The sequence below is a fragment of the Nyctibius grandis genome, chromosome 4 (assembly GCF_013368605.1).
Source record: "Nyctibius grandis isolate bNycGra1 chromosome 4, bNycGra1.pri, whole genome shotgun sequence".
NCBI classification, from domain to species: Eukaryota; Metazoa; Chordata; class Aves; order Nyctibiiformes; family Nyctibiidae; genus Nyctibius; species Nyctibius grandis.
The window spans coordinates 72796872-72810631 of NC_090661.1; positions in this window are offsets into that span (position 1 = coordinate 72796872).

The window sequence follows — 13760 nt, forward strand, 5'->3', positions numbered from 1 at the left end:
AGTTTTCTTGAAGTCTTAATCCAAGAGAAGCAGCAGAAGTTCAGTTGCTCTAGTTCTTTTCAATGACAGTAGACATACTACTTGGCATAGTTGTTTAGATAATCTCCAGGTAGAGTTGGTCACTGAGTGCTTATCTTAGCGAGCCTGAACCATCCATCAAAACAAGCAACCCACAATTCGCAGCGAGTGCTGACTGATGTACTAGGAAAGACTCTTCTAAACTACTGTGTGTGTACACAAACTGGAGAACTTTCTGTTCTCAGCTGCACAGCAATAAATCTGTATGTTGCCATTAAATTAATAAAATCTCTGTTGGATTGCTGTCACACATGCACATGATTCTCTGTGTCCTCAAACAAGGTTTTTCTCCTCTGGTATGTTACCAAGGTCATGCTTTCATTGGTCAGTCTCTTCTGACAGTGAGAAGATTTCAAAAGACTTCATCTCCAACTTCTTACAAAATAGAGAAGTGCAAGTCAGAGTACTGTATGTATGACAATGCATGCGAACAATTGGGGCCCGTGGAGAAAACTAGTACTTGTGAAATTAGGAGTCTTTGGGAAAGATAACAATTGGCTTACAGTGTAGTGTTGCAAAGAAATGTGTTTTTCAATAAATATGAGGACTACTTCTGTGTTGCAGAGCATTCCCATCTGTTCCATCTTGTACCAATGGTGCCCTGTTCCCCTGTGCTTGTCATTTGGGCGTACCACTGAACCCATTCTGATGTTTTGCTTATCATCAGGGAACGCTGGGAGTTTTGTTTCAAAAGCAGATGGGAGTTGTAGGTCTTCACAGCAAAGCATTTTGACTCAGAGGAAGCAGAAGTAGTACCTCTCTACTGGAGATATAAGATTTCCTTTTTTGTTTTCAATTGTGATTTGCTTGGTTTTGTCTCAATTTTATTACCCTACAACTTCATTTTGGTAAGTAGAGATAGTTAGCAAATAACATTAAAAACTGTTTAAACATATATTGAGTTTTAATATATTTGCCTTCCTCCCAAATTTGTTTAACAGTCAAACAGAAGGGCCATCTGTATAAAGAAAAGAAAGGGCTAGAGTTAAACCTTGGGATCACAGTTTTGAATAAATTTTGACTGATTTTGAAAACCAATCAAATCCTTTTAGGTCTTTGTAGACATTTTCTGTGGTGGACATCTTCAGTAAGTGTATTCCTTCTGAAGTTATCAAGCATCCTACTTGTCAGGTGTCTTTCCTGAAATACCTAGTGAGTATTTCTGAAAATTTTTTTGATCCATGGGCTTTTTAACAGTGTTGTAGACCTTGAATGCCTTTCCTTATGTAAAGTAACCTGAAGCACTGATCCTGAAGGAACAATCTGTATAGATTAATGGATTTCATGAGTACCTACATAGTGGTCAATTATAGATGAGCATTAGCTGATGGACACATTGAAGTGTTATGTTGTGATTTTGGCAGTTTTGCATGGTTCTGTATTTTTCCCCATCAGTAGATGGGGCAATAACAGTAATTTAAAAAAGAAAGTGCAGTTTTTTTGCTAGAGAGCATGTAAACTTTTCTGTGGGTAATGAGCTCCCCCAACATAAAATAAGTATTAATTTAGCAACCTGTCACCTATATGAGTTCAGTCTTTGATGATGTTATAATTTATGCATTTCTTGGCTCACAGTTTGAGTCACTTTAGTGTCATTGCTGGAATTTCTAGTAGAACTTCTGCCTTTTGCCCTTCCTTCTGTGTGCTCTGGACTCCTATCTGGGATGATACCAGCAGAGATGGTCCCTCGGCACAGGTACAAAGGTTTTTCAAGAATGTTCTCGATCTCCAAGTTTTTATCTTGTTCCTTTACACTGCAGTAATTTTATTTACACTATAGGATAATAGTACAGGCTTCCAAGCTCACTGGTAGGTGCAGCTAGCACTGTATGATACATTGTTTACCCCAAAGGTGTGAGCATGTGCCACCATCAGAATATAGCCCTGGTCCTCCTAAATTGTACAGAGTGAAGTGTTCTTGTCCCTTAGACACACTGGAAAATCCCAGCAACATAAAAGCACTTTTCCTCTGATCTCTAATTTGAGAAATACGTGGAAGTCTTTGAATTCTGTTGGATTGATCTTTTCGTTAGCCCTAATTTTCTTTCCATTATGTTGGTCAAGAGAATTGATCTTCATTCAAGAAATGTCTCCATAATACTGTTGCTTTGTATGAATATGCAGTAATGCATGTTCATGGAGTGCTATACAATTTCTGCACTCTGTATATGGATTATAAATAATTGTACAGTTGTTCTGTGCACTCATAGAGGCTGAAATGGCTAGAATTATCACTTGCATATTTTTAAAATGTGTATTTTAAAAAAATACTTAGTGAGGGAAACTTTGATGTGTAGCTGTAGGAAAATCTACCTTTTGTCCATTATTTTTGAAAGGACGTAGGGGTCATATTATAAAGCACATGTAACATCCAATGACTTCATCTGGAACTGCAGATGCTCAGCGCTTTGTAGTAATCAACCATGTGTCTCCTGATAATTATGCCCTTGAGGCTTTCTTGTCTCAATTTTTCCATAACTAATATAACCCACTGTATTATCCTATCAGGAGACTCATTTTTTCCTCCAACAAGCAGCATGCACCTGTCTGCTTTCCATGAAGAAAGCAGTGACAGTGTTCTCCCTCTATTGTTTCAGTGTTAAAGGAGATAATTTGGACTGTAAATAGGGAAGATGGAGCTTGTTGAGTTAAAATAAGCACATTAACTCGTGAGTGGAGCCCTGCTTTATGCTTTTGTTCCTTCATTATTCATTTTACCGATCTTGGCCATCTCTGTAGTGGATGGGGAGAGAGGCTGCTTCAGAGTACCATTTAGAGCAGCCACCTCAGGTCCCTATTTGGGATAAACATGCTGTCTCTTTTTGTGAGCTAGGGGAGGCAGCCCTGGAGCTCAGTAGTGTGCGCATCTCCAGTTAGGCAGGTCAGCTAGTTGGCATGTTCAGGGTGGAGGGGAAAGATAACATTAAAGAGGAACTGCTATGATTTAAAAAGTGCTTCTACATTATAATAAGTAATGAATTACCAGTCAGGCATAACACAATGTTTGAGCTGATGGGAACTCTCATCACAAGTAGATATAAATGCAGCTGTGTTGTCAAAACTTTGAGCTGTCGCACAGTCTTTTGAACAAGGAGGAGTGTGTTATGACAAAGCATTTCTTTTTTTCCTCCTTTCCCACCTGCAAGATTAACTTCTTTCTGTTCTTTCAGACCCAGGCAGCTTGAAGTATTCTGCACTATTTCCATCTGCATTATACCAAGTTAAAGTTGCAAAGAGAAGTGATGCTTGGGAAGTCAGAATTCAGCCAACTGAAAAACTGGAAAGGCAAAAGTGTTAGTTTTAGCTGTAGAAGATCTCCAACATGATGTGCAGCACAGAGCAAATGGTGTTCAGGTTTTCACGGAAGGACTGTGAAAACAGGTCTTTTGCAGGTGTCTGAATAGCCAGAGAAGCCATTGGAAGTACTTCCCTTCCTGCTGGGAAGTACTCCTCAGGTGAACCATCTTATTTATTTTTTTCTTAAGTATCAATTTCTGTTTACAGAATTGCAACTTTTGGCATATTTTTCTGTGCTACTCACAAAATGGCATGTATGTGCTGCTTGTGTGTCGTGTTCACAGACATTCAGTATTCTGAATGGAGACTGTCATTTGGGAGGAAAATGGCTCAGCCTTCAAGCTGAAAATTTCCTCTTCCCTTCTTTTATTATCCCTTTTCCACCTTCCTTATTGTTTAAGCTTAATAGAAATGCAAGTTGATGGACAGGAAGAAAAGGCAAGTATGACAATTATTAATGTCTTTGAAAAACATTATTGCTATGAACCCGTGGTAGATGGCAGATACCCCTGGGCAGAGGACAGTTCATATTTATTTACTCTGCCTGGTATTCTTCAGTGCAAGGGAAAACAAATTACAGCGGAGGTCCCCTGTGTTCCTGCCTATCACCGTGACAGTGATGGCAGCCAACTCATGATAAACTATCTCTTGCATAATGAAACACCTACAGTGAGTGTCCCTTCATTATAGCCTTTCCTACACTGACAGCTTTCTGAAATTATTTCCCTGTCCAGCTACCACTGGTGCAATAGCACAGATGTGAATGCTGAAAGTTACTATGGACGTGCTTCCACTTCATCTCTTACTCTCACCGTCTGTCCTAATGTGGCTTTAGGTAGAGCAACTGCATAACTCTAGATGAAGAGGGAAACCACTGTGCTGGTTTAAAGAGGGAGAGCCCTTGGTGGTAGTAGCCTTTTGGTGATGAAACATGTCACAGACTACATGATTGCTGCCACACAGTCTCTACTGTGAGGGCAAGAGGCCAGTGAGCAGTTTGAAAGTCTGTGCTGAAAGTTTAAATACTTCAGGTTTATTCCATGGAGAAGTCAGCCTAAACCTCCTCCTGCTGTCATTTAGATCCACCAGCTGACATGCAGTTTTTGCATTACTCTTCAGCAGGCATGCCAGTGGCAGGTCAACAGATGACTCTTGCCAAGTAACAGCATCATTCAATTCACTCCTCTATTGTCTGTGGTTTTTCCTCATCTTTTGTGTGAAATAGTTAAGCCATCCTGATCTTTGGGCTTAGGATGTTTCTGTCAAACAGGGAATAGCATTGGCTGCTCAGATTACAGAGAGACTGAGACACCCCTACCGAAAACTGCCTGCCTGCGGTGGCCATCTGCTCTCTGTCTCTCTGTATGGAGGTATGGAAACTTAATGTAGAGATAGAGCTGGTGCCTGAGTCAAAGAACTTTTGAAACAGGTTTGGAATTTTTCACTTTGCAAATTGTTCACAGAAATTTTTAAATACCTTCCTGAAAACCCTTTGAAGTATGGATGGCATTTGAGTTTGTTCTGTGTATAATTTAAACACACATTTCAGCTGCAGATTATAGCTGACACTACACAGTTTATTTGTTTAGTCAGTAAGGACCAGGTTTTTCAAAGATTTCAGCCCCCACAAGCAGGACTAAGACTTAAAAGAACACAAGTACTGTTTTTCCTGCTTGCTGAGGTGCTAAAGTCACAACCAGGCTGTTGTGAACTGGGCACCAGGTGTTGAGGATTAACACCTGAAAATCTGTTTCTATGTACCCTCTTAAGAAGTAGTCTTGAATTCTCCTTTTTTTTTATTTTTTTTTTTCCCTTTCTCACAGGTCAATGTCCCAACACTGTAGAAAGCTACCCTGGGTTTTGCATGTTGGCCAAGCCTGTTGCCCAGACTTGATTTCACAAACCAGAGTTGTGTGTGTCTGCAACGTACTTCGCATGATGTTCCACGTGAGTGTACCTTTGGGTTTAAGAAAAGTTGCGAGTCGTCAAATGAGAGTTCAAATATAAAATTCCTGAGTGGATGAGTTGATTTTGTAGTTTGTTGTTGTTGTTTTTTAATAAACTTCATCAACCCTCAAATTTACCTCTGCATAGTGTCTAGCAAAATGCCTGTGCGCCACTGAAAGTTTCAAGCTAAGGCTTGAGAGCCTTATAAAAACTTATGCATCAGCTCCTGAATAGAAAATTTCACCTTCAGAGTCCAGAATCAAAAGTGCCATAGAAATCATTGCTCCGATGTCTCTATTGAGAAGACAGTATCATTAGTACATTTTTCTAAGTGCTGTTTCTCTCTAGTGTGCATTACCGTTAAAACTTCCAGTACTAAAATCTATATTACTTTCCTTTTGAAATGAGGTTTCATTCAGTGCCTTCCCTGGTTGCTTGAACTATGAATGATTGGCTCTGCATGAAGCACTTTGTAACCTTCCTCGTGGAGGAAGCCATATAAAAATAAATGTTACCATCAGGTATATTTTGCATACTGTAGCTGTGTGTAATTACTGAGCCTGGGATTCACCGTTCTGCTGACCCTGACTTCCCCAGTGTGCTTTGGGCAGATTTTGTGACAGTTTTAAACTAATTTAGTTTCAAAGGATTACAGAGATTGCAGTTGTTATTTCTGTTATGCAAGATAGAAGAACAGGCAACTAGTATATAACATCCAATGTTATTAAAGTATGTCCTTCTTTGAAGGGCAGTCACTTAAGGGTCTGTCCTTACAAGGTTATTAACTCATCATTTTCAGATTATGTTCTGTGGATCCCTGGAGGTCTATTAGCTGCTTCTAAGAGATCTGAGAAAGGTGATTAAGAAAGGCAAGGATATTACTAGTATGCTGACACTGGGAGACCCGAGGGGAAATGCTTAAGGGTCTGCAAATCAGCAGAGAGAAAAAAAATCTAAAACCCACTGAACGATAATTTCTAGGGAATACATGGGCATACCCTGTATTTTTCAGGTCATTCTGACGTTTCATCTGCTTCAGCAGATTTCAAATTCTGTAATTACATCGTAGTTTGGAGGCATGTTAAGGATAGATGCTATAAAAGGTCATATTAACTGGTATATTCTTTGCAGAAAATAACACTGGATAACTGAAGGACTAACCTAGTAACTTATATAGGCTCCTGTGAATAATGAAGATTGCTTTTTTTTAGCAACATCCTTTATAACTGTTACACAAAACACAAGTTTCTCAAAAAGGTGCTTGGTGTGTCTGTGGTAAGGATGCATAAGGGGAAGAAAGAAACTGTCATATGCTCACCTGACATAAATATACTGAGCTTTTCAGTGAAGTATGTAGGTATACAGTAGCAGAATTTAACCTTGAGGACTTAAACAGCAACTGGAATTTTTCAGTTTCTGGGTATGTCTTAGGAATGTCTGGAAAGGACAGGTTTTATAGAAACTTCAGTTACTGTTGCGTGCTGGAGTAGGAAACAGGCAGGTATCGTACCATTGCTGACCTTGGTCATGATCCATGGTGTTGCTCAAAGCAGTTTTCACTGTGAAGATGTGTAAAGCTGGCAGTGTGATTCCTAGTGATTCCTGAGAATGACCTTATTATTTCTGTAGATGGTATAAAAGTGTCCGCATTCGCTGTGTTATGTGTGCATTCCCTGTGTACAGAGGTGAAAACAGCACGGCTGTGGTTGCTGCCCTGTTCAGTACTGTTCACGTTAATGAATGGCAGAACTGGTATGGACTTCTCCAAATCAGCATCTGTCTGGGCTTCTTTGTGGCCTTGGGAAAATCATAGATGAAACTACAGTACGCATAGGATCCATTCATTCCCAGATTTAGAAAAGTCACCCTCCCTTAAATTTAAACTCTTTGTTCAAGTGAGGCCGAGGAGTTTGTGTAGCCCTGGAGCGTGCTTTACTGTGGCAGCTGCACACTTCTCAGCTTTGTCCTCTTTGTATTTGCTATTCTGCATAGGACAAATTTACCAAGAAGCTCAGCTGAGACTGAGAAGCTCCTCTGACTTGGAAAATTCCTCTGAATAAATTATCTTCTGTGAAAGAATGATATATATTCTACCTAAGAGCCAAAAAAGTGAAACAATAAAGGATGTTCTTAGAATAGTTCCTAAGAATCTGGGCTCCCTGAAGGAAATTGAAGCTTCTGGAGGGTGATTCAGTGAATCCATTTTAGGAACCTGCCTCTCTTCAGTAAGTGTGTATGGGGGTCAGGTATCAACCCAGCATACCTGAAGTTAAATGGGGTGAATGCCCTTCAGTCAGCAGCTTTCAGGGTGTCGAGCAGCACAGGTACAGCACGGCAGCTGTGGCTGAGCGGGTGGCTGCGCTGAGGCTGCAGGCAGGAGTTGCACCGGGGCAGAGAGGAACTGGACACACAGATGTTGCTACATGCAAATCCTGACAGTAGCTAGTGTTTCCCATTGCAGGCTTTCTAGCTAGCAGTTAAATGGATAGATTTTTACAGTCTTTAGTTTTTAATAATTTTTGGATGATTATAGTCTCATCCCACTCCCTGTCCTTTGGTGTACAATTCCTGAGCATAAGAACGCGCCCATAAACTCAGTGCTTTCCACTGCACGAGCAATGTGAAAGCACTGTGGCGTCTCACGCATTTCCCTCTGTTATCGTTAAAACGATAGCGATTCACTTCTTTCCACAGAATCACAGAATCAACCAGGTTGGAAGAGACCTCTGGGATCATCGAGTCCAACTATTGCCCTGACACCACCCTGTCAACTAGACCACGGCACTAAGTGCCATGTCCAGTCTTTTCTTAAACACATCCAGAGATGGTGACTCCACCACCTCCCTGGGCAGCCCGTTCCAATGTCTAATGACCCTTTCTGAAAAGAAATTCTTCCTAATGTCCAACCTGAACCTCCCCTGGCGAAGCTTGAGGTTGTGTCCTCTTGTCCTATCGCTAGTTGCCTGGGAGAAGAGGCCGACTCCCACTTCACTACAACCTCCCTTCAGGTAGTTGTAGACTGCAAATGATGTTCCACGCTGAACATGTGTTTGTATTTCTATTCGGCAGTCAGATGTTCTGAGGAGCACAAGCACTTGTGGACACTTGGTGAAATTCGTAACATTTTTATACAGGAATCAAGATTAGATCTTTAGGCCTTGCAGCCCACAGATTCATAGAACGTTCAACACGTCCCTGCAAATGAACAGTTAATTTCTGGAGGCAAAGCAAAACCCATTGATACTGAAAACTGTAAATTAAGATGCTGAAAACAAGGTCTTTATTTTGGGCTGATTAGAAGGCTTTCTCACAGGAAGCTGGCTATTGCCGAATGTCACGGGAATGAGGGACTTAAACCTGTCACTGAAATATGTACTGCAAGTTCCTTCATGATGAAGTCTCGGATAAATAGGAAACACCTCAAACTTACATCTTGGGAAAGCCAAACAAATTTCAGATGGAAATGAATGGAAATTAATTCAGGGTGTAGACTTAAACCCAGCCTCTAGGGACACAGTAATTATATCTTTTAGAAAATGGTCTCCTGCTCTTTGCATTTTAACTGTCTGTAATTACTTTTGTGGTTTGTTGGTTGTTGAGGAGCTTGACAAGCTGGCAATTGGCAGATTCAGTGTTGCCTTTATTTACAGTGGTTTTGCCAAGTCATTAAGCCAGGCAATAGGAGGCTTTGTTCTGATAAAACTAATCCCTCAGTACGGCCAGACACCATGTTTTCCTTTTAACTTTGTGCTACCATTTAAAACTATTTCGGCCAAGATTTAGGTTGGCATGAATTGTCAGAACGCCGCCAAAATCAGTATAGATAAGCCAAGTGTTTTTTCCTCCATCCCTGTCATGTTTTGTTTTTTCTCACAATGAGCTGTGCAAAGCTGATTATGGCTAGGGCATTCTCTAGACCTAGCTGACTTCCGTCGCTCCAGCGAGGGTATTTTATACTGCCAAAGGGACAGGGGATAGGTAGTTGCTCCTGCGGGAGGCAAGGAGAATGCCAGATAGCCCCAGGAGCTTTCAGAGGCTCTTGGATTTGCTTGCTTCATAAATGCAACAATATTGCTTGCTGCTCGCTTGGTCTTATTTGCTTGGCTCTGCCAGTGCTGTCTGTCTCTGCCAGTAGCTGCCTTTGAACGAGGATGAAGGGCTGGTGCATAATGCAGTTGTGCTGTGAACCTCAAGGATTGTTGAATAACCATCATGGGGCAGAGTCCAGAGATGTGCTTTGCAAAGTGCTCAGGGATACTTTGATGCTAAGTGTGATACAGATGCTAATCGTTGTTATTATTCTATCTTAAGAAATCAGGGCATGTTTTTATCATTATTCTGCAGGTCTCAGCGTCCTTGTACAATTGGGCCCTGACCTCATCAAAGTAACATTTGAATTGGAAACGAGTAAATATCTAACATCTTTACACTGAAATTTTCTCAATTCTATTAACCCTGAATGTATTAAAAACTGACATTAACAGTGACTCTCTGGCACCTGCGGAGTCTTAATATGCTTTACACTTTCTGCAAAGTGACTTGTAAACTCTGGGATAAAACCTGCATTGGCTGCTGCAGCTCTGCCTCTTGTCCTTTCTGTCGTAGATCATAGAATCATTTAGATTGGAAAAGACCCTTAAGGTTGAGTCCAAGATGAGTTAGAGAGAGGAGGAACTTGCTGAAGAACTTTCCTGTCTTCAGGAATAAGTGCCTGTCTTCAGGCACAACCAATCATTTGAAAGTGAATGCCTCCAACCTTCTGTAATAACCAAAGGGAGGGGGGTTGTATCCTCAGATACATCTTGGTTATTTCCCTTAATGTTTGGATTTTCTCTTGGATTTTCTTTCAGACATATGGCTCTGAGGCATTTGAAGCCTTTTATTTCTCTGTTTTTCCTTTTTTTTTTGACCTAGGAGGACTCTCTCAGAGATTTAGATATCTTTCTACTTTGGACATTTCAGATGGTCCTGTTCAGTAGGGAGCTTTCACCTGCACAATGACTGGAGTATTGCTTAGAATCTATGACATTTGCTGGTATTGCTGAAAGGAGAGGATTCTGTTGAAGGAAGCAGAGCACAAATGCATAGGAAAAGGCAAAATTTTAGTAGAAAGCATGTAGCATGAAGTTATCCTGTTACAGCATAGTGAACATCTGAAAAACTACATGTTAATGAATTACACATTTCTGAACTGCAAACACAAGGGATCAAACCTGAAGTCTGTTTACAAAAAAAAATTGTTTTGATAAACTTAATGTTGTAAGATCAGTCAATTTATAAGTTACCTCAGAGTACAAATTCTTCTGACTTCACTATTTCACAGAGAAAATTAACAATTGATAAATGTAATTTCAGGCTTAAGTCTTCCAAAGTGAGTTGAATTCTATGAGGAATATGTTTGACTCATATTGTCATGACTGTTGCTGATCTTCAGTCATTTGTTCACTCCAGAAATGAGTCGGGTTTAATCTAGAGGTGGCACACAGAGAAAGCTAAATGCTATGAGGGAAAGAGTGAAGTTCCAATAGTGTGCTTTGATGGGGTGGAAGGGAGGCTGATTTACTTTTAGAAAAGAGAGGACAACGGTAAATGATCAGGTCCTTAAACAGAGCATTAACTGATCTGCAAGCTGCTTTTTGCCAAAGAAACATTGTTTTGATATCTAAGATGCAATAGGAAATTTGTCATCTTTTCCAGTCTTATTTTTGCTTATACTCACTGAGATTTTTCTTTATCAGTTTTAACAGGGAACAGCCTACAGAACACTGGAGATAGAGGAGAAGATTCCTGATGGAAAATATTCAGTAAATCTGATGTTTTCTAAGATATAGAGGTTAGTTAACGCCTTCAAGACACTAGAGATCTGAAAGAAACTCTGAAGTCCAAAATTGACTTTGTAAAGCAGGAGGAGAGGGTTGTTTTCAAAAATATATATATATATTTTTTTTTATTACGTGTAATGGGATGCTAGCCACTGTCTAACACTATGAAGGAAAATAACAGTGATTAAAAAATTAAAAGTTTAGAGTTGTTAGTGTTGCTGGTAAAGGTGGTTTATAATTTAAAAGAAACTGCTCCAATTTCCTTCTCCCCTGCAAGATTTGCTGGTTTTTTTTCTATGAACTATTTCATTGAATAAGATAAAATCACATTTGTTCGAAGTGAAAACAAGTAACAGTCTCAGAGGCAACAAAAAAACTTATTTGTAATTTGTCTTTTGCACACATGTGGCATTACTTCTGCAAGATTCTTGTAAATTAATCTCCTTAATTGCAAGATTATGTTGTTAGTATTGTCAGGGCTCAATTTCCTCATGTTCAATTTTTCTGTTGGAAAATAAGGACTATTGTAAGTGGAAAGTTTTTTGTCTTATTCCTATTAAGAGTAGTGCAAAAGAGTAACTAAGGTTACAGAACTACCTGCAATATTAGTGGTAAAAATAAAAGGTTGGACTCACCTGAGGTAATAAACAGGAATAAGTGGATAGGATAAGCTACCAGTTTGCAAGGCATCCAGGCTAGAATGGTTCAGACTAGTGGATAGGACTGGGGCTGGAAACAAGATGCAGTCTCAAAATCAGTATGTAAGGAGAGAAACCAGAGTACAAAGCAAAGGCCTGGAGCTGGGCATGGAGCAGAATTCAGCCATTAGTCTGCTGTAAAATAATTACAGAAAACTACCATCATATGGTGCAGCAATACCCAGTGTCACCAGGGTCCAGCTGAAGGGACTGTTTGTCCAGCACATTCTAGCAGGACTCAGCTGGACAAAACTGGGAGCCAAACTGATCAATACTGATGCACTGAATTTTGAGGGAGAGAATTTGTGGTATGTGAATGAGGAGATGTATAAATAAATATGATGGGATCTAGAAATTCCTGGAAGGTGTATGCTGTGTTTAATAGTGTGGTGCTAGGTAAAAATGACCAGCTTAATACTGCTGACTTTACTGTAGCTGTTTTTCACCTGTTCCAGGGGCAAAATGAGAGCAACTGGTGCAGACTATAAAGCAATTAGAGACATGGCTTCCAAGGAACCCTCAAATGGAGCAACATGCAGAAGAAATGGAAGTCCAAGGCGGTAAGTGGAGGATAAGGATGAACAAGCTCGTTCCTTGTAAATGAAATATGGCTCCTGGCATGTCAGGTGACCAGAAAGAAAGTTGGTATATATGTATTTAAAGAGAGGTGGGTACACACCCCTACCACACAGCATGGTTTTACATGCATCAGACATTAGGCTGTTTGTTAAGGCTAAATGGCTAAACAGTGGTAATTTTGACAGCACTCTGAGTGAATCAGTTAAGAAGCAGGCTTATTTCATTGGGCTGTGAAAAATTGGTGTACCTTAATTTCTTTCACTTGAAAATCAACTAAAGGGTAAAAACATTGACAGGATTTGAAATTCACCTTCAATGAGTAGATGTTCTTTTATTACTGCTGTTGTATTATTATATAAATCAAATGCTCCCTATATGGATTTTAAATGAACAGAAAGATTTCCATGTTTCAGCTACCATTAGCCTGGCTAAAATTTCTGTGGAAAGCAAGTGTTTAAGAAGAAATTTAGTTTGATTGGTATTTAAAGAACCCAAGTTTTCATCTGTGACTCAGGGATCTTACACTGTAGGGTAGATTACTTCTGTGAATATTTGATCTACATTTTCTCAGTGAAATAAAGCTTTGTTCATGCAGCTATGAAGCAATATTAGGTTGTAATCGCACAGAGTGGTCTTCATTATAGAGCACTGTTAATTACAAATGCCGTGCAATTTGCAGGCCATCTATTCTGCCTGCAATTATGATGTCACTTGCACACCTGTGTCTGAGTATTTTCCTCTCTAACTAGGGCTTATTCTTTGGACTCAGCAAGGAGCTTCTCTTCATGGTGGAAATAGCTCATTTGTTGTCTCCATGGGTATAGAAAAAGACAGAAGGGAGTGAAAACTTGGGAACCAGTCAGCAACTGAAGCAGGCAGTAAGCCCTAAGTGACTATGTGGGCCTACACAACAGAGGGAGCATGTCTGGAATGTAATATGATTAAAAAATACGCTTAAAACAGACCTGTTAGCTGGTGTGCTTTTTGCTCAGTGCAATGCATATTAATTAGGGCTTTAGCACAGCTTCTCAGCAAACACCATTTTCCCCTCAAAGAAAGAGAAACAAGGAGAGGGAGAATTCTGATGCTGGGAATAAGGTACTATGAATAAGAATCAGCAGCAATGGATTTAGTTTAAGCTGGACTGGAAATTGTTGCAGCTTTATGTTTTTATAAAGGAAACCTGTATGTCAGCTTCTAGTTGTGACAGGGATGCTGAGAATTGGCATGTGAGGATAATGTGATAATATAGAGACACCAGGGAGTGTGTGTACACCAAAATGCATCTCAGCCAGCCAGAAGGCCATGCTGTGATTTCAGTAAAAAGCTACAACAGAAA